Source organism: Harmonia axyridis, chromosome 5 (genome assembly GCF_914767665.1).
Source record: "Harmonia axyridis chromosome 5, icHarAxyr1.1, whole genome shotgun sequence".
In the NCBI taxonomy this organism is placed as follows: Eukaryota; Metazoa; Arthropoda; class Insecta; order Coleoptera; family Coccinellidae; genus Harmonia; species Harmonia axyridis.
Window position 1 is genome coordinate 18,076,591 of NC_059505.1, and position 20,910 is coordinate 18,097,500.

Below are 20,910 nucleotides of genomic sequence, written 5' to 3' on the forward strand. Positions count from 1 at the left end.
CAGCTGTCAAGTGATTTATTCTCAGTTTGGTTTGGCAATTCATCATGAATAGACTCACGCTTGAACTACGCTTGCAAATAGTGCAATTTTATTTCGAAAATAATGGTTCTGTGCGGAATACGTATCGCGCACTACGTCCATTTTATCGTCGACAAAATCGTCCATCAGAGCAGTTAATTCGATTAACCATGGAACGTTTTCGCACCACGTTTACTCTTATTGATAACTCGCATCCCCAGAGACGTTGTACGGTGCGTACAGAAGAAGCTATTGCTGCTATAGAGCGTAGCATTGAGTAACAGGAATTGGATCTGTGTCCATCCACTTTATGGAAGATTTTGCGGAAGGATCTTGGTTTGCGTGCTTACAAAATCCAACTCGTGCAAGAATTGAAGCCAAACGATCATCAAGTAAGGCGTAGATTCGTCGAATGGACCCAAAATTAGATTGCTGTTGTTCCCGATTCTCATAAGTGAATTTTGTTTAGCGATGAAGCGCACTTCTGGTTGAATGGCTACGTCAACAAACAAAACTGCCGCATTTGGAGTGAAGCTAATCCTCAAGTGTATGTCGAAACACCGTTACATCCAGAAAAACTACTGTTTGGTGCGCTTTATGGGCTGGTGGAATCATTGGTCCGTACTTCTTCAAAAACGATGATGGCTAGAACGTTACAGTCAACGGTGATCGGTATAGAGCCATGATTACTAACTTTTTCATTCCTGAATTGAACAACTTGATGTCCAGGAGCTGTGGTTCCAACTTGACGGCTCAACATGTCACACAGCTCGTGCCACAATCGATTCTTGAGGTTTCTCCAAAAATGTATTATCCAAAATTTTAAAATCTCTAGTTACTTCTACTTGCCGAGATTCTGGATTCCAGATTCGTTAACCTTTTGTTTTCTCAGAATATCAAATGAATATGTATTCCGGCTTTTTTTTCCAGCAGCGTCGACAGCGTGGTCATTTTGCCGCGTTCTATTTTTATTTAGTTTTCTAAACATTATTTCATATACCTACGTCCTAAATCCTGTGGTACATTCCAATTATCCTGAGGTATTTATAATTGCATCGGTGTCCTTCAGTGCCTCCTTAATGGTATCCGGGATTTTTTGTTGTTCGTGTATAGGTTTGAGACGTTCGCATCTAAATAAGTGATCGGTCGTCAGGGTAGTGTTGCAGTGTTCACAGTTCGGTGGTGTCAATCTATTGAATAAGTGTGAATGTGTAAGATGAGTGTGACCGAGTCGTAGGCGGCACAACACGGTCTGTTCCCGCCTATCGTGTCTTCTTGGATAAGGCCATTTCTCCACTGTGGGTTGGATTTCGCGAAGTTGCCCATTATATGTTTCCCAATATTCTTGCCAAGCAGTGTATATTGTGTTCGTAATGGTAGTCTGCGAAGGGTATCGTGGTTCCCTTGTCTACTTGTTCAGATGTAGCTTCTTTGGCAGCGTTATCTGCAAGCTCGTTTCCGGGGATCCCTACGTGAGCTGGGATCCAAAGAAATATTATCTCTCTGCCTGTGTTCTCAATCTCCACCGACACGTCACGCACCCTGCTGATTCTCTCATCAGTGTTGGAAGAGTTCTGAAGAGCTTCAAGGGAACTCATAGAGTCTGTACAAATTGAGTTTCGTCTGCTCGTCGTCAGAAGGCAGTACATAGTTGCCTGCCTGATGGCGTACGTTTCCGATGTGTAGACACTACATCGTTTGTCGAGCGTCCAAGAGTGTGCTCTATCACCAATGACTATGGAGGCGCCCACGCCCTCGTCCGTCTTAGAACCGTCAGTGTAGATAATGAGATCTGGGTCTATCGCATTGATTTCGTTGGCAGTTAGTTTTCTTAGAGAGCTATTTGTTAAATTATGTTTTCCCCATTTATGAAGGGATGAGTTAATTTTGAGGTTTCTGCTAATCCATGGTGGTGGGTTGCTGGGGTTCAGGAGGTGTTTGGAGTAAGTCGACTTGAAAGGATATGTTGTACTTCTCCATAAGTTTGAGGTGCCTTATTCTCAATGGTCTCGTACGTGTCGGCTCAGATGAGAAATTGTTTGTTTCGTGGAACAGGTCATTGTTTACATGTTCTGGAGTTGTTGCCGTTTTTGGAGGTTGTAATAATGTGTGCATCTCTCGGCGAAAAGTCAGAGGCAATGTGTTCGCATCCACGTGAAGTGCGATAGTTGGGCTAGTTCTAAATGCACCTGTTGCTATTCTTAGGGCTTGGTTCTCTATTGTATCCAGTTGGCTTAGGCATGTGAGTCTAGCTTATGCGTATACTACATCACCGTAGCTGATTCGAGCTAAGATCAGGGAATTGTATATCTGGAGTAAGTTTTCTCCACTTGCACCCCATCTGATTTTAGACAAGCACTTCAGCAAGTTCATTGCCTTTGTGCTCCTCTGCCGGTCAAATATCAGTCCAAGTAGCTTAGTTTTTTGTTTGAATTGCAAAGTTTCTCCTTTCAGCGTTAATTCTGGGTCGGCATGCTCCTTTCTCAAGCGACAAAAGTGTATACAAGCGGATTTTTCTGCAGAGAACTGAAATCCGTGTTGGAGGGACAAATGTTCCAGTTGGTCGATCACTGCTTGTGCTGTATTCGCTATTAATTCAACTGAAAGGCCCCTGAATATCAACGTTAAGTCGTCCACATACATGCGAGCCATCACGTTCGGGGGAATATTATCAAGAAAGATGCTGACTGCTATCGCGAACAAAGTTACACTTAACACTGATCCCTGAAGTATTCAGTTTTCTAAGATTCGAGAAGTTGATTGTTTCCCAAGATATCTTGTTCTGAAGGTTCTGTGTTCCAAAAAACTCGTCAGCAGCAAAGGCAACCTTCCCCGTATCCCCCACTCATGTAATCGTTTCAGTATATAGGGTGTCCCGGGAAGAATGCGACAAACGAATACCATGAATTAAAGCCATCATGGAGGACCCATATCAAGAGGTTTCAATCGCCCGAGTGCCTTCGTTTGGGATATACAGGGTTATGTTCATCTTATGAGTGAAATTTCACAGTTCAATAACTCTTTAACAAATCGACCGAATAATTTCAAATTTTGAAGTTTTGTCACCCTTTCCTACCGCCTTCCTTCAATATTTCTGAATTCGAGTAAATCAGATCCGGACTAGGAAAATTTCAGACTTTTCCTTTTCGTGAATATTGGATCACCCTGTACGTAAACATTATGTTTTTTTTCCGTTTTCGGTACCACAAATAATCAATTCATTATAAAAATTCTGAATCTCTGCATGGCACGGTCATACAGGGTGATCAATAAACATTCCCTTATGAGTGAAATTTTTCAATTCAATAACTCTTCAAGAAATCCACAGAATAATTTTAATTTTTCAAGTTTTGTCTCCCTTTACTATCGCCTTCCTTGTGTAATCGAGTAAATCAGATCCGGACTAACAAAATTTAAGACCTTTTCTATTTTCTTGAATATTGAATCACCCTGTACGTGAACATTATGCTTTTTTTTGTTTTCGGAACCACAAAGAATCAATTCATTATAAAAATTCTAAATCTCTGCTTGACACGGTTATACAGCGTGTTTAATAAACATTCCCTTATTAGTGAAAATTTTTTAGTTCAATAACTCTTCAAGAAATCCACCGAATAATTCAAATTTTTCAAGTTTTGTCGCCCTTTACTATCGCCTTCCTTCAATATTTCTGAAATCGAGTAAATCAGATCCGGACCAGGAAAATTTAAGACACGAAATATTAATTTCGAACTGAAAATTTTCAGTTCGTCTAGTATTTCCGTTTCGGAACAGTTAATTAGATCACGGCAGAAAATGACACCTTTACTTGTGTTCAGTGTTGTGTGATGAATTACTGTGACAGGGCATTCAATTAACCTGGTGACGTTCAACAGCCGTTTCGTTTGTGAGTCACTTCGAGTTCCGACAAGTAAGCCTTCCTTTATCTTTTTCAAAGTGTTACATTCGCCTATGAGGCCGTACATACTTCTGCTTATTAGAAATGGACTGACATGGGAAAGGTCGGTTTCGTCAATTTTTTTACAACCAGGAACCGGGGTGTTTTTTCCGCCGTCTCCATGTTTGCGTTAATATTCTGGGAGATAGCTTTACGGGGTATGGCGCCGCCCAGCACCGCAGCCTACTGTAGGGGCTTTTTTACCTCGACTACCCAACGAGGTTTCCGAGGCACTCTGATTGATCATAGATACCATGTATACCCCTTTATCGCAGGGATAACACGCCTCTGTGTCGCAGAGGATGCGAGCCGTAAGGTACACACTTAGGTAGTGCCATCCATTCCCTCAGCACGGCTAACACCTCAGGATTACCGGGAAGAGTGTAGGGAAATCTAAGTATCGGGGAAGGATTGGGCAGGATGAGGGAACTAGAACGGGGGGGTCACGAGGGTTGGGTTTTCAGGACAGATGCCCCAGTCAGTCGCCTCTTACGACAGGCAGGGGGTTCCCTGGGCCTATTCTTTCCCGGGCCCAGACGGGATTATTCCGGTTTTTGTTTCGAATTTGCCTCTTTTAAGATTTTTATCAAGTGCGAAAGCTTTCGATCCAAAAATATGGAGATGTCGTATTGATGGTTTCCGACCTACCCATCTCTTATAAGGAGATTTGTTTTCGAGAATTTTTGTAGGACTTCTATTACATAAGTAATTCGCTGTGTAGATCGCTTCAGCCCAGAAGTTCAATGGTAGATTGGCTTCTATCAACAGACAACGAATTTTTTCTACTAATGTGCGATTTTTTCTCTCAGCTCGACCATTTTGTTGAGGTGTGTATGTGCACGATAAATTTCTCGTTATACCATTTTGTTTGAGATGATTATCTACTTCACGGTTGCAATATTCTTTTCTGTTATCGCTTTGTAAGCACTATAGTCCGGCCAGTGACATTTTCAATTTCTGCTTTATATTCTTTCAACTTCGAAAGGACTTCATTTTTTCGTTGGAGAAAATATACACGAGTATTAACTGAGAATTCAAAATATTTAGCACCAGCATGAGAAGGTTCACGAATCGGTCCACACACATCCGATGAAATGAATTTGTAAAAGTTCTGTAGTGCTCTGATCCTTGTCCGGTTTTGGAAAAGGCGGCCATAAAAATTTGGCTTGAATGCATGTTTCACAATTTCCAAGTGCTTCACTTTCATTAATGTTCAAACCAGTTAGTGATTTTCGTTTAAAAGCAGATTTCAGATCACTTTCATTGATATGACCCAATTTTCTGCGCCAAGTTTTTATTGTATGCTCTGAAATGATATTGCACGTTTGCTTCCAAAATGACATGTCCACTGGGGTTTTTGATTATCGCCTCATTTTTGTTGAAATATACACTATTTCTTTTGTCTGTTATTTTGGAGAGTGTAAGTTAGCCGATAAATCAGGAACGAAAAATGTAAAAATTAACGTTTTCAAAAGGATTGAGAGTTATTTGTACCAAACCATTTCCAGATGTCGGTTCAGTTTGATTTTTCGAAGCTAATCGGAGTTCTCCTAGGCTTTCTTCAGACAAATTTTCGAAATTTATTTTATTTGAACACTGTTGAAGTTTGAACTTGAAAGGAAATATCTTAGGAAAAACACGTTTATCAAAACGTAACTTTTTAATTAACTAACTGTCAATCTGACATTCTTACACCTACTTAGTATATTTAATATATCAAACAAATTAGGGAAAATGTAAACGTGAATCATTGATTTCAACACCTTCCCTCATTGACTGATTTGTTGGATTTTCTGGTCTACACCCATGCTTTTGCGAAGAGTTTGAAGTCTTGGCTTGAATAACGGCTTTGTCATGATATCCGCTATCTGAAATTCAGATGCAACCTTCTTGATTTCGACAGAACCATCTGTGACAAGTTCTCTAACAAAAAAATGTCTTATTTTAATGTGCTTCGTGCGACGGTGGTATTCAGGATTCTGTGCCAACCTGATTGCAGCCTCGTTATCAACCATTAATTGAGGAACGCTTTTCACCTCAATAATATCAGAGTAGAGACGGTTTAACCATACTAATTCTCTAGCTGCTTCGCTTGCAGCAACAACTTCGGCTTCAGTTGTCGATATGGCAACTGATGACTGTCTCTGACTTAGCCACGACACCGCTCCACCAGCATACAAACATACTACACCTGTAGTAGAACGCCCTGTAGTCTCATCACCACCATGGTCTGCATCGCTAAAACTTTCTATACCATAATGCTTATGATGAGGTTTATAGGTGATTCCATAGTTGATGGTGCCTTGAAGGTAACGAAAAATTCGTTTGACTCGGATCCAATCAGCAAAATTTGGATTTTCGAGAGTTCTCGATACAAAACCAACTGCATAAGCGATATCGGGTCTAGTACCAGTCATGAGATACATCAACGCCCCTACCGCTTGCCTATATGGGAAATCCACTTCTGAATTAGTTTCCTCTTCCTTCCCTTGTTGACTACGTTCATTTATTATAGGAGTAGAAACTGGCCTACAGTCTCCCATTCCAAAACGTTCTAACACTTTTCTTGTATAGTTTGCTTGGCTCACTCGAATTGATCCATCTTCTTGTTTCTCTATTTCCAACCCAAGGAAATATGAAGCTGGTTTCATTGTGATTTTGAATTCACTTTTCAGATTTCTCAGGAAATCTTCTTTCAGTGATTCATTATTTGAAGCCAAGAGACCATCATCTACGTAAAGTGCTAGGATCATTATATCTTTTCCTTGTCTCTTCACGAAAAGACAGGGGTCAGCATCACTCGTATGGAAATTTAGTTTGGTCAAAAATTCTCCGAATCTCTTGTTCCAGCATCTGGGTGCTTGCTTGAGACCGTAGAGGCTACGCTTGAGATGGCATACACTATCTGAACCATCTTTATATCCCTCTGGCTGTTTCATGAAGATGTCTTCTTCTAATTTTCCATAAAGGAAGGCGGTTGAAACATCAAATTGAGTCAGAGACATATTTTCGCTAGCTGCGATACTCAATAATGCCCTAATTGTACCAGATTTCGCCACGGGACTGAATGTCTGGTCATAGTCTTCACCCTTTCTCTGGGAGAAACCCTTTATAACAAGTCTAGCCTTGTATCTATCCACTGAACCATCCGGATTTGTTTTGACTTTGAAAACCCACTTACAAGGGATCGCTTTCTTGCCGTTTGGTAGTTTTTCCAGAACCCAAGTATCGTTTTCTTTTAGTGATTTCATCTCATTTTCCATAGCTTCTAACCACTGTACCCGCTGATCACTTCTTATCGCTTCTTCATAACTCAACGGTTCTTTGATTTCCAAAATGTTTGTAGACATGCTCATGACAAACTCATCGAATTTAGCAGGCTTTCTGATTTCCGACCTGTCTCTCAATTGTCTACTTTCAACCTCATTTTCTAAATCAACCCGTCTGTTTTCTTGAAAATTTTCCTCTTGGTAATACTCCTCTTCACTTTCATTTCTGTAACTGGCATAACATTTTTCAAAGACAGTTTGAATAACCCACCATATCGGTTTCGTGCCCCAACAAGTTTCACTTGTCCATCAATTATAAAGCAACACGTTTCAGCTTTGGAGATAAATTCACTATTTGGATGTTTATCTTGTGCAGACAGAACAGAAAATAGATTTTTCTTTATACTAGGAACATACCAAACATCGGTTAGAGTGAATTTCTCTGATTTGCCTTCATTGGATGCTTCTACAGTAATAGTACCTTTTCCGATAGCTACAATGGAATCTCCATTCGCTGTGGTAACCGTGTGAGTTTCATCGAATGACTTGAATTCTCCAAAAAGATCATTTCGATTAGTGATATGATTTGTTGCACCGTTATCAACAAACCAATTATCTTGATCACAATCGACAGAAAGTACGCTACTGGTCACTGCAAGAAGAGACATATTAACATTACTACCTTGTCCTACTGTATCACCGCTTGTATTCTTCTTTGGTTTAGGAGGTCTTCCATCAGATTTCCACTTCATACAATGGCGAACTATATGTCCAGGTGCTTTGCAATAATTACAAATAAAACCTTTTTTCTGCTTCATTTTTGGTTTGCTTGAACTAGCTTTTTCTACAATCAAAGCTTCTTGATTGTATTCACTTTTGCTCAACAATGCTTTCTCGTGAGCACACAACTGATTTGTGAGATTGTCGATTTTTCTTTCAGCTTTTGCCATCAGCATCCAGCTCGACCTGAACGAAAAATACTCATCTGGTAAAGTACCCAAAATCTTGCATATAAGTAAAATCTCTGGCAAGTTACATTTACATGAACTATTGGCTGCTTCTTTATCTTTTACAATCTCAACTTGTAGTTCATTCCACAAATTTTTCAGTTTTGATGTATGAGTGGCAATGTCATCTCCAGGCTGTCGCTTATAACTGAAAAACTGCGTACATAAATCATATGTCTTATCTTCTGCATTTCCATCGTATAATCTATGCAGTTCTAGCCAAACCTCACGTGCTGTTGAGAATCGCATAACTTTCTGAAGCGTCTCCTCCGTCATATTGGTTGTCATGATTAGAAGTGCATTACAATCTGCTTTCGTGAAAAATTCTAAATCGGATTCATACTTCGATTTATCTTCTGCACTTGCGTTTGCTGCCGTAGGTGTTGGAGACCCAATTCTACCTTCTATGACATCAATCGCGCCTGGAATTCCTCGTAGTAGAATGCACAACTTATATTTCCAAGTCGTCCAGTTAGATTTTCCTTCAAGTAAACCAATTTTGATTCTTGTTGTTTCCATAACTGTCTATTCTTACAAAACGTAAATTCGAATACTGATCAGTTCAATTGACAACTCAAAATTTCTATTTTTCACTAGTCCTGCGGCACTGAGCCCATAACCTGTTGAAGTTTGAACTTGAAAGGAAATATCTTAGGAAAAACACGTTTATCAAAACGTAACTTTTTAATTAACTAACTGTCAATCTGACATTCTTACACCTACTTAGTATATTTAATATATCAAACAAATTAGGGAAAATGTAAACGTGAATCATTGATTTCAACAAACACATATGGGAATTTGATCCGCTGTCCAGATACCAAATATTTGGACTCGGTTCAGGATTATCAATGGTTGCAAGACTTCGATGATTAGCCATAAATGTAGCTTGTTTCCAGAACAGCAGTCTGAAGTAGAATGACCGAATTTATTGCATTTTCCACAACGAGTTCTTGAATTGTCATTTTTGGTATTGTGTTTTCTTTGAAAATGCCTTTTTATGATTACATTTCCGTTTACCGTAAAATGCACTTTCTTTCGTCTGTCCAGTATCATGATCTCTCCTTGATTCATTTTCTTCTAATATTTTCACCTTCAAAGCTTCAGGATCAGGTAAAATATCTCTCGACTCTATTGCCAGCCGAAAGTTTTCAAATGAGGGTGGTAGAGAATAAAGCATCATAATACTAAGAAGTTCTTTCGGAACACTTATATTCATGTAAGTTAATTTGTCCATAAAATTTATCAAATGTTCACGAATGTCTCCATTTTCACGTAATTTTTCAAAATGAGCTGTTGCTTTTCTTGCAGGACCCTTACTAGCGAAATTCTTTTCAAGAGTATCCCAAACATCTTTAGAGGGTTGCACAAATTTTTATTTACTTAAGTTCATTTGGGGATATAATCAGGATCAATTCTGATTTAGCAGATAAATCCTTGTTCTGCCATGTTGTTCTTTCTTCGCCATCTGCAGAAATTGGTGTTTTACCAATCACGTAATCCCATAGATCACTTTTCGTTAGGATCGCTTGTGCTTGTAGTCGCCAGGTATCATAATTTTCTGTCTGCAGAGGTTCAATTCGATACGAATTTTGTGCCATAACAAGCTGAACTCACTTGTATTTCGTTCGGGAATCAAAAGACTTCATAAAACGGTATATTTATGACCATCATCGTAAACAAGATGATGATAGCTGATCTTCAAGTACGAGAAAATGAAATTCACTAACTCCTCTAAATGACTGGGTCTGAGTCCATTACCTGATAGATTTGTAAATAGTACTTTGAGAATAAGAAATGTGATATTTATTCAAGATAAGAATACAACTGTCTGAACTGACATTTTGTTAGAAGTGTAATGAAGATCGAGCCTGTTGATTCTGATGCAATGTGGAGACATCTTTACAGAACCCTTAGCAAGAGTCCAATTTCAAAAACTACGAGATATGATAGGGCTAACAGTAATCAGTACCTTTGAGAGGAAGTGTTGAAATTATTCGATTAATTGTTAAATATAAATTATGAATAAGAAACAAAGTTACTGAATGTCAAGTTCAGTTCTGATTAAAAATATTCGTTCTTTCAAGACACTACCAATTTTTCTTTTATTTATCTGATAATTAGATTACTCTTTCAATTCCTCATTCCCAAAAGAGGAATTGAATAGTTTTTGGGGTAAAACTCAATTTTTCAAATGGAACCATATTGGTACTGTGGTAGCATTTATTAGTACTATTAATAAGGAATTTATCCATACTTGGTAATAAAATGTGCGATCAATACAATCAAAATGAGAAAATACAATTATTTTGTTCTACTTGTATACTACTACTTCTATAGGATTATTATCCGTCTTAAGCCTATACGCGTAGGATATCTCCTCGACGTCGGCTTCTCACTCACCGCTAAGAGGAACATTGACTCAATCCCAGACATAGACATGTTATAAATTAAACGCACTGTTTAATAATTAAAAGTCTTTAATAAAATATAGGAAATAACTGTGTTGTAAACACACTGACAAATATACAATAATACTCTTCAACAACGGCCAAAGAGGAAAAAGGAGCGAGCATGGCTTGCTCATGGCCTATCTTACAATTACACAGAATAAATATACGACTGCGCATGCCGCGCATAGAAATACTACAAGACAACTTATATTACTTATGTACTGGGTAAATATTTCAACACCCCCACTTACACAGTACAAATAAAAACAAAATCACATGATGAAACTTAAGAACTACTACATATCATGAATGCCCAACATTTTTGAAAAATAATTATGTTTAACAGCAGGTAAACTTTTCGTTAAAATATCAGCTGGCATTTCATGTGTCGGTCAATGTTTCAATACAATTTGCTTTTCTGCAATAACTTGTCGAACAAAATGATGTCTGATGTCAATATGCTTTGACCTTTTATGATAGGTATCATTCACAGATAATTTAATTGCACCTTGATTATCACTGAACAAATTCACACAAAGAGCTGTTCCCATTAGCTCGTACAATAAACCTTTTAAATAAATAGCCTCCTTTACCGCTTCAGAGATAGCCATGTACTCTGCCTCGGTACTAGAAAGCGCAACTGTTTTTTGTTTGCAACTTTGCCAGGAAACCACGGAACCACAAAATTTGAAAGCATACCCTGTGTATGATTTCCTATCAATAGAATTGTTGCCCCAATCGGCATCTACAAAGCCTACTAGTTCCATGTTTTCCTTTGAAAATCGCAAGCAATAGTGTTTAGTACCCTTTAAATATTTTAATATGCGTTTAGCATGCTTCCAATGTAGTTGACTATATGACCGATTGAATTGGCTCAAGTAGCTTACACTAAATGCAATGTCTGGCCTAGCTATAACTGCCAAATACATAAGACTCCCTATTAAATTCTGATAAGGGTACATGGAAAGTTGATCTTGATCACCATTTTCTAGACTAATATTGCATTCCATAGGTGTTTTTATAGTATTACATTCTGACATATTAAATTCATTCAAAATTTGGTCAATGTAAGATTCCTGATTCAATGTTAAAATACCCTGTTCCTTATCATAATTAACATTCATACCAAGACATTCTCTGACAACACCCAAATCTTTTACTTTGAATATTTTGCTTAATTCGTCTTTTAAATTATTAGTTTCCATTACATCATTGGAAAAAATGAAAAAATCATCCACATATAAAGTTATGACTATAAAGCTATTTTCAACCTTTTTGGAAAAAAGACAAGATTCATATTATTGAGATTTAGTATATTCCAATTCTAATAATACTGAATTAATTCTATCATTCCAACACTTAGCTGACTGCTTAAGACCATAAATTGCCTTATTAAGCTTCAAAACTTTACATTTATCAGATTCTGAGCATATAAAACCTTCAGGTATTTTCATAAAAACTTTTTCTGACAAATTCCATTTAGAAAGGCTGTTTTTATGTAAATGCCTTATGTCTAAATTTAATTTGACTGTTAATGCAAATAAAATTCTAAGAGTGGAATATCTGATTACAGGAGAGAAAGTCTCATTGTAATCAATTCCATACTTTTGTGTAAATCCCTTTGCGACTAACCTTGCTCGATATTTCACTTCTCCATCAGCACTGGACTTCCTCTTGAAAACCCATCTTGAATCGACAACAGTGACATCTCTCTCCGTTTCAACTAATTCCCATACCTGATTCTCTTCAAAAGACTGTAGTTCCTCTTCGATGGCACTTTTCCAAAAAATACTATCAGGACTGGATAAAGCCTCTGAAACAGATTTCGGATTACCTATTGCACTGTTATGTCCACCACATGCATATGTTACGAAGTCTGGATCCACCTTCTTTTTTCTCTGTCTTTGAGATCTTCTAGGTTGATCGTTTGATATACCTGAAGTAGTTTCAGGTTCACTGTCGTCCAGTTCATCTGTTGGTTGACCATTTTCTTTGAAATCTTCCATTTTTGATGCGGAGACCCCCACTGAATCTGTCACCTCTTGAACTGCTTCTTCGATGTTTAGAGCAACACTCTTCTTTATGTTCTCCATTATTGTGACATCTCGACTGATGTAAACTTTTCGGCTGTTTGGGTTATAAAGTCGGTATCCTTTGGTGTGATCATCAAATCCTACAAGTATGCATTTGACGGCCTTTTTATCCCATTTCTGCCTATTCTCTTTTGGAACATGAGACATTGCGGTACTTCCAAATACTCGTATGCTACTAATGTCTGGCTTTTTGTTGTGCCACATTTCATATGGAGTTTTGGAAATACTAGAGGTAACTGAACGATTGATCAGGTGGCAAGCAGTTTTACTCGCTTCAGCCCAAAATTGCTTACCTAGGTTTTGGTTGAAGAGTAAACATCTTGCTCTTTTTACAATCGTCCTATTGAACCTCTCTGCCATACCATTCTGCTCTGGAGTATAACTGTTTGTCCTTTGATGAACAATACCATTGTTTCTGAGATAATTTTGGAAATCTCTACCAATGTACTCCCCTCCATTGTCTGTTCTCAGAATTTTTATTCGTTTATTCCTCTGTTTTTCTACTAGGCATCTGAACTGGTGAAACTTCTCTGAAACTTCATGCTTCGATTTTAAAAAATAGATGAAACACATTCTTGAGTAATCATCTATGAATGTGAGAAAATACCTTGAGCCTCCTATAGATAATTTTTCATGAGGTCCACAGACATCACTATGAATAATCTCCAATACGTCACTGGCTCTACTTCCTTTTGCTGGGAACGGTAATCTATTTTGTTTTGCCTCGCAACATACCTCACAATTAGATTTCTGTATTTTTTCTCCAAGTTTGAACGGTGGCATACCTTCAACTACTTCTGGCATTTTTATTAAGAAATCCGAGTTGATGTGCCCTAGTCTCCTGTGCCATAGATCTGGTGTAACCATTGGAGCGGCCAACAATGCTGTTGAATTCTTGTTATTCAATCTCAGCTTGTATACATTGTTCTTCAAATCAGCTACTCCAACAAGAACGTTATTTTTATTAAAAATTTCACATCCTGTGTCATGGAAATTTACTCTGGCTCCGTTTCTAATTAATTGGCCAGATTCGTGGTTAGTCCTGGAATGAAGTGTACGTTTTGTAAAAGTACATTAACACTTTTTCCTCTCACCATAGTTTCCATTCTGACATCACCTGCACTTTCGACTGCAAGTTTGGCCTCATTCGCACATAATATTTCTCTTAATTCTGGCTTCCGTTTGTCAATGAGATCGTTATCACTTGCTGTAAGGTGAAAACTGGCACCGCTATCAATATACCAGTCAGTGTTGCTAAAAGAACCATTAGCAAACACGGCACTCAAAGCGTAAGTTACCTTTTTGTTCAGACACTGCGACACATAATGTCCTTTTTCCTTACATTTGAAGCATGTGATATTACTACGATCCTTTTTGTTTACGTTATTCTCAAATCTTTAGTTATTCTCATTGACGTACGACCTACTGTTCGAATCGCTGCTTCTTCCGCCATCTCTGGATCACCTCTGGAACTGTTTCCCTTTTCGTGCGTTACTTTTAGCAGAAAACGCTTCTCCATGCCCCTGGCTACCGCCATCTGCGTGCATATCGAGCAATTTCGATTTAATGGCATCTGTTGTTATTTTAATACCAGAGTGTTCAACAGCCATAATCATCGGTGAATATTTCGGGGGTAAGCCTGCCAAGAGTAATGATCCGACCCATTCATCATCAATGTTGAAGCCCGTTCTTTTCAACTTTTGCGATGTTTCGACGACTTGAGTTATGTAACTCTCCATAGAATCATGGTTCTCCAATCTGGCTGATATTAAAGTCCTTAAAAGCCCGATCTTTCTGGTAAAACCGCTATCGTCGTAAAGATTTTTAAGTTTCGTCCATACTTCTTTAGGAGTTTTTGCATCTCTCACGTGGGTGTAAAGCGATGGTTCCATTGTCAATATTGATTTTGCCTTTGCTTTGGCTAATAAAACGGAGTCCAATTCACTGCCATCAACGCACTTATCCAGCCCTTCGAGTACTAGCACGTTTTCAATGGCGAATACCCATTCCTGGTAATTTTCGCGTCCGTTTAGCTTTGGCACACTGGCGAAATAATTAACTGCTGCCATCTTGAATTATTGTTCGTCTGTTTCACAACACTAATTCACAATATATATATAAATGTACTTACGTAGTGGAACGTTCCCGACCGATAAACTATTATAAAAAGTCTAGATTGCACGCGATGAGAACGCACGTGGGCACATAACCTGTTATAAATTAAACGCACTGTTTAATAATTGAAAGTCTTTAATAAAATATAGGAAATAACTGTGTAGTAAACACACTGACAAATATACAATAATACTCTTCAACAACGGCCAACGAGCAAAAAGGAGCGAGCATGGCTTGCACATGGCCTATCTTACAATTACACAGAATAAATATACGACTGCGCATGCCGCGCATAGAAATACTACAAGACAACTTATATTACTTATGTACTGGGTAAATATTTCAACAAGACAAACTAATCTTATAGACCCCCAACTAGGGGCATATTATTGGTTCAGGCTATTTTAGTACCGGCGCGGCGGGTTGATACTCACGGCAGGTCGGTCGGTTCTGGCCGTTTTTCTATCGTTAACGTCTATTTTACGTAAAAGAAAAACAATAACAATTCGTTTGTCGAAATTTTGTCTGTCTGTCTGTGATAATAATCCAATTAAAATTGTATCTTGCAACGTAAAGGTGAGAAATAGTTTGTGTTTTTCGTTAAGTATAGTAAAAATTATCAGTGTTTATCATGGGTGGTGCTCTTAAATGTTCAGTAACCGGTTGTAAAATTAATTCCCTTCGGCGGCACCGTTTACCGAATGTCAGGAAAGGTTTCAATAATGGCTGAATATTATACAAAAAGAAGACTCAACGCATTGCTGCCAGAATCTATATATAAATATATGTCTGTCATGTTCATTCCGATAAAAAAATATTGTTCCCCAGGAACAATACGGCTACATGTAGATGCAGTACCAACTCTTTTTCTTAAGAATGCATCAGCATCAGGTTTGTATTTTTGTTCATATTAAAGAGTCTATTCAAATAGTATATTATTACTAATGAAATTCTTTGTATATGTACTTCAGCATTATTTTCAGGTACTGAGAAAGAGCTTATTTCATCTCAGAGTATTGACGAGCTGCCATCTGTTTCAAATAATTTAGAAGAACAGGATTGTAAGCAACCAATTATAATTAAATATTATTTTTTGATGATAATAATAACTGTTCTTTATTGACAATCAACCAAAGTCCTTCAGCCTAGTTTTTAATAATAAATATTAAGTCATTTTAATTTCTGTTAACATGTTATGTATTGTAGAATTAGAATAATCTGATATGAATAATTTATTTCCAGTTCTAGGAGCATCAGAAGCAAAGACAGAAGAAACTAAGCTTTCTAAAACAAATGGAAGAATATTAAGTGGAAGGAACTGAAGAGCATTTATGGATACAGACCCAATCAAAATTGCACCGATTGAAATTTTCAATTATAGGAAAAAAAGGATCGAAAAAGGGTTCAAAAATACTTTGATAAGGATATTATACATCAAAACTATCCCCATTTCGATCTTCACAGTCTCCCTGTCTCAAATTTCCTTCACTAATAGACTTAAATTTTTGCCATTCCAGTTTAATTTTTTTACATTTTTTCATTTAACAGTTATTTCAATATTTTGAATCTCAAGATGTACGAATAGTTTTTTTCTTAAGAACTTGTTTTTTTCCATAATAAAAACAAATGAGATGTGATGACGACTGACATTCTCTTTAAACCAAAAGCCTTTACAAATTTGAATCATATAAATGTGATACACTCCTGAAAACTATTCCTTATAGTATTTGTTTTTGCAATCTTGTTTCGGGCATACATGTATACCATACCTGCCCTATAAGTTGTTTTGACTCTATTTCATTTGTAATGTTGCTTTCATGTCCTATTCATTGTTCAATTATAAGGTTTCTTATATTCTGTAATATAGAAACCAATCCAACAAAATATACAGAGTTCATTGATTATAATATTGTTATGAATTGATATTTTTGTATTTTTTACGTGGTAGTAATTCCATCTTTTGTATTTGAATAACTTGGCAGCATACAAGCTTGCTTGGGCTGAATATTGTGCATTTTATTTTGTTATTTCTCACAATACATGTAACTTTTAAACATGATAAATTAATCGAAATATCATAATACTTTGTATTGTTCATATTATTATAAACTATTATTTAATATATATTATTGAATATATTTCTATTTCTCTGACTCAAATTACCCTTCACACATAGTTTAAGTCAGAGTCAGTTTGAAAATTGAGTATTTGATATCGCTGTGCGATATCATACACTCAACTTTCAAACTGCCTCTAACTCTCATTTACAAAAGCAAGCATTCTGAATGGAATCCCATTTGAAATTCCCGCCAAAGCATCCCATTTGAAATTCCCGCGAAAGCTTTTAGTACTGGCGGGTAGACGCTTGAGACCACTGTTAATTGTTGAACCAGTGCCATGCAGGCTCGTTGGGCATCTAGAAAACTAGTTTATCTATGATCCCAGATATTTAAAATATCAGAAGGGAAGAGCTCGGTCGTATCCGGTCCTTGTGGTCCCACTGGTTCTCGTCGAACTTCTGGTCCCCTTACACGTGATCCTTGGACCTGCCCGTAACGTTCTAGGAATTTTCTCAACGTCCTTGCAGTACCTAAAAGAACAGCTTTTTGCATTATATTACATATATACTCACTAAGCCCTAGTTGCTTTAAATTTCTCTTGAGATTTTTGGGTACTATTCCTGTTGTTGAGATGATAATTGGAATAGTTCTCCACTGCCGCTTTATCTGAAATTCGGGGTCCCTATATTTTGAAATTTTTTCGACCTCTTTTTGACGCATGTTGTTGTTATTTGGTATTGCTACGTCGATGAGTATTGCTGTCTTTTGATGTTTATGATGGCACAACACAATCAACTTTTTTCAACATTATCCTTCTGTATCAACACTCCGTTTCAATAAAGCAAAGCTTGCCAACAACAGAAAAGTAGGCATGCATATTTTTAAGTCTGGAATTCATCAAGATTGAGCTCTTCTTCTTTCTGTAGAGAAAGAAGAAGAGCTCAAAGAGATTTCATCGAAGATCCTCGAGCAGGCTGAACTAATATGCAAATAAATTCAGAATGATCTAAGAAAAAAAACAACATCTCACCTTTGAAACTAAATCTGCGACTGAGACGAATCTGAAATTCCTGGGTATATATCTGAAACCGAAGTTCTGGAAACTCATAGGAGAATTAGAAAAAAAAATTGTCAGTAGCTACTTACCTCATTAGAAGATCTAGACAGTTAGCAGGAAAGCAAGCAGCTAAAATCGCTTATTATGGATATTTCAGTTGTGTTAGACTATGGGTTACTGTATGGGGTGCCGGGTGGTGGATCTGAAATGAAAGATTTTGAGAAAACAGAAACATGCCATTCGTATATGATGTGGAGTGGGGAGTACTGAAAGCTCTTCCAAAAGGAGAGCATACTGACACTCAGCTGTTTGTAGGTACAAATTTTTTCTGCATCCTATACATACATCCATGGTAACAAGAAGAAACTGACGCGAAATAGAGAGTTCCACAATTACAACACAAGGAATGCGGGGAACTTTTTAATTCCATATCAAATGGTCGCGGCAACTCAACTAAGCATAAACCATGAGGCCATGGAATATGATGATGGGTTAAAATTATTCACTTGTATTTATTGTGAATCAATAAATAAGTCATATGTTGATCAAATTTAACTTTTCTTTTATAATGTAAATTATGACCAGAAGTTTAACCCTCCTCGCAAGTGTGGTTACGTTTGGTTATCTGCCGACCAATGAATGCCGTTGCTTATAGTTGGTTCAAATGATAATCAGGTTTTTCACTTGAAACCGCTTTATAACAAATTATGTTATTGTGTTTTTCTCTACTCGGGGGATTAAGTTGAATAGCATTGCCAGACTTCGCTTCGCACCTGAGTAGAAAGCTATGCATCTATCCAATGCAGGCGTTTATTATTATTATTACATTATGACCTCATGAACTAGCCCTTCTATGTCACCGATTTTGCCAAAGGATAACTAATAGCATAGTATACGGATATTATACTATGCTAATAGTACAGTTATTCATGAAACGCACTGTATATTCTAATATATAATGGAAATTATACTGCTTTGGTAGAAATAAATATAAACATTCTTTAATTTCCACAGATTTTAATTATTTCTGTGTATACAAGATCACCAAAGGAGTCACAATAGTTATAAAACCTTCCCGACATACGCAGATCATTCAACAGAAAGTGGACATAAATTCAATTCTAATTTTAAAATACTTTATATCGAAAATAAAAGTCACCGTTTGAATCTACTAGAATCACTTGATATTAACAGGTAGAATTCTAGACAGATTTTGTTGAATTCCCAAACAGATGTACATATACATATGTATATAAGTCGCCGCTTTTGAACATCTTCAAGTAAAAATTTCTGGAAATTCCAAATTGCATCAATTAAACTCATATAGCACCCCAAACCGAGAAGACCGTAGAACCATCAAGGAAACCATAAATTAAACAATTTATTGCTCGATAGGCACTCTCATTTTTCGTGTATATATAGCTGATAATGTGTTTCAAAATTTAACACTTTGCAATGTAACCAACCTTGATGAAGCCGCTTAGACGGCGAAACAATTGTCGCAAATAATTGAAATCTGTGGAAACTAAAAAGTGTTTATATTTATTTTTACCAAATGTATATTCTAATATCCCAATGCTGATTGCTTGATTCCGGAAATAACATTTCATATTGTGTTTTGTTTACCGTTGCAGGTGTTCTCCCATTGTTTCTACTAGTCTTTTCGTGCCCCTGGCTGTAGTTAAGCTCTTAGAGAAGGGTTGGAGTTGGATTCAGTGAGGCGTGACGAGTTTCTTCAGTTCAGATCATTTGGTTAGGCGAGCTGCTCACTGCAGTTGTTTATCGTTTTCTTCGCCTGGTGCCTGAGGTGAGATATTTATAGAAAAAAAAATTATTTTGAGGGTCGTCAACGTGATTCAAAATCTTCGGTCCTAGAGTTAGTATAGTTGGGCTGAACTCGTAGGAAATATTTGGCCGGGGTTAGATTTGCGCTCAAGGTTCTATCAAATTATACAGTTAGAACGAGCATCCTGTCTCGGCCTAATATTTGAGATAGAGACCACTTCAAACTTCAACTCAAATTTATAGAGAAGACAAAACCAATTCCTGACAAGTTTAGATGATTTGAAGTTCTTTCTATTGGCTCCTAAGAATGTGGAATTAGTTTTTTGGTCTATTTCATCGCTTCGTTATGTACAACTGTAATTCACACCTGGTTTTGTATTTTGTTATGAATTCATATCTGAATCATTTAACCGAATTTAATTCTTCTTCAAGTTCTTCTCCAAAATCAAGAGTTAATATTTTCCCTCGCATTTGCTTATCCAGAAGATATGGTTGCTTTATATAATAAATCCTTTACTTCTGACCCTAAAAACAGTACAGTAGGTACTGGTATAGTATATCCAAAGTCACTTGGAGGAAGCCTGCATATTTCAATTATACAAGGGTTGTCCAAGTTTTCAGAAATTCCTTTGGAATTTATGAAAATATTGCAATCAATACTCTCAAATAAACCGCGGTATTTAGCAGATCGTCTTGGAAACAAGAATGTCCCGATTTGATTGATCTTATTGGCTGAATATTTCCCCTCGTATTCCCCTTTCCACTTTGAGAGCGTTTTTGGTTACACTCATTGGCTGCATCCATCACTTCTTAATTACTTTCTAATAATTCGCATAGACCAGTGTGGTCCATATGGGTATTATTCAAATGCATTTTAACGTAGTTTTAGTTCGTTGTGTGACTGATGCTTTTAATGATTTCGACTATGATGTTCGGCACAATTCTATGGCTTATGTAAAAAAAGGATGAATATTTCGCAACCAAATCTATTCCTTCATTTACTTTCATAGTCAGAATTGATATATGACGGGTTCTGAAGAAAATGATTTCGCATCCTAAATATCTTCATTCCACTGAAGGGAGAATTGATTAAAATGAGATTAACCAACAAAATAT

At 37.1% G+C, this 20,910-nt stretch overlaps 1 protein-coding gene and 1 long non-coding RNA gene across 3 annotated transcripts in view; one reads left to right on the forward strand and one right to left on the reverse strand.

The window, feature by feature from the left end:
• The window catches only part of LOC123679935 (nucleoside diphosphate kinase 7), a 42,379-nt gene that overhangs the window by 10,349 nt on the left and 11,120 nt on the right, over nt 1-20,910 (forward strand). Inside the window, exon 2 of the mRNA XM_045617511.1 lies at nt 19,644-19,816. The gene's annotated coding sequence lies outside the window, so the exon portion shown is untranslated. The remainder of the gene's footprint in view (nt 1-19,643; nt 19,817-20,910) is intronic.
• LOC123679944 lies at nt 17,434-18,466 on the reverse strand. Of its 2 annotated transcripts, none has more exons than XR_006747455.1 (3): nt 18,099-18,466; nt 17,983-18,034; nt 17,434-17,482 (listed from the first exon to the last, which is right to left on the reverse strand). It is a non-coding gene; the product is annotated as an uncharacterized LOC123679944 (long non-coding RNA). The 2 variants fall into 2 exon arrangements; XR_006747456.1 differs by having other exon boundaries at nt 17,449-17,482; nt 17,983-18,048.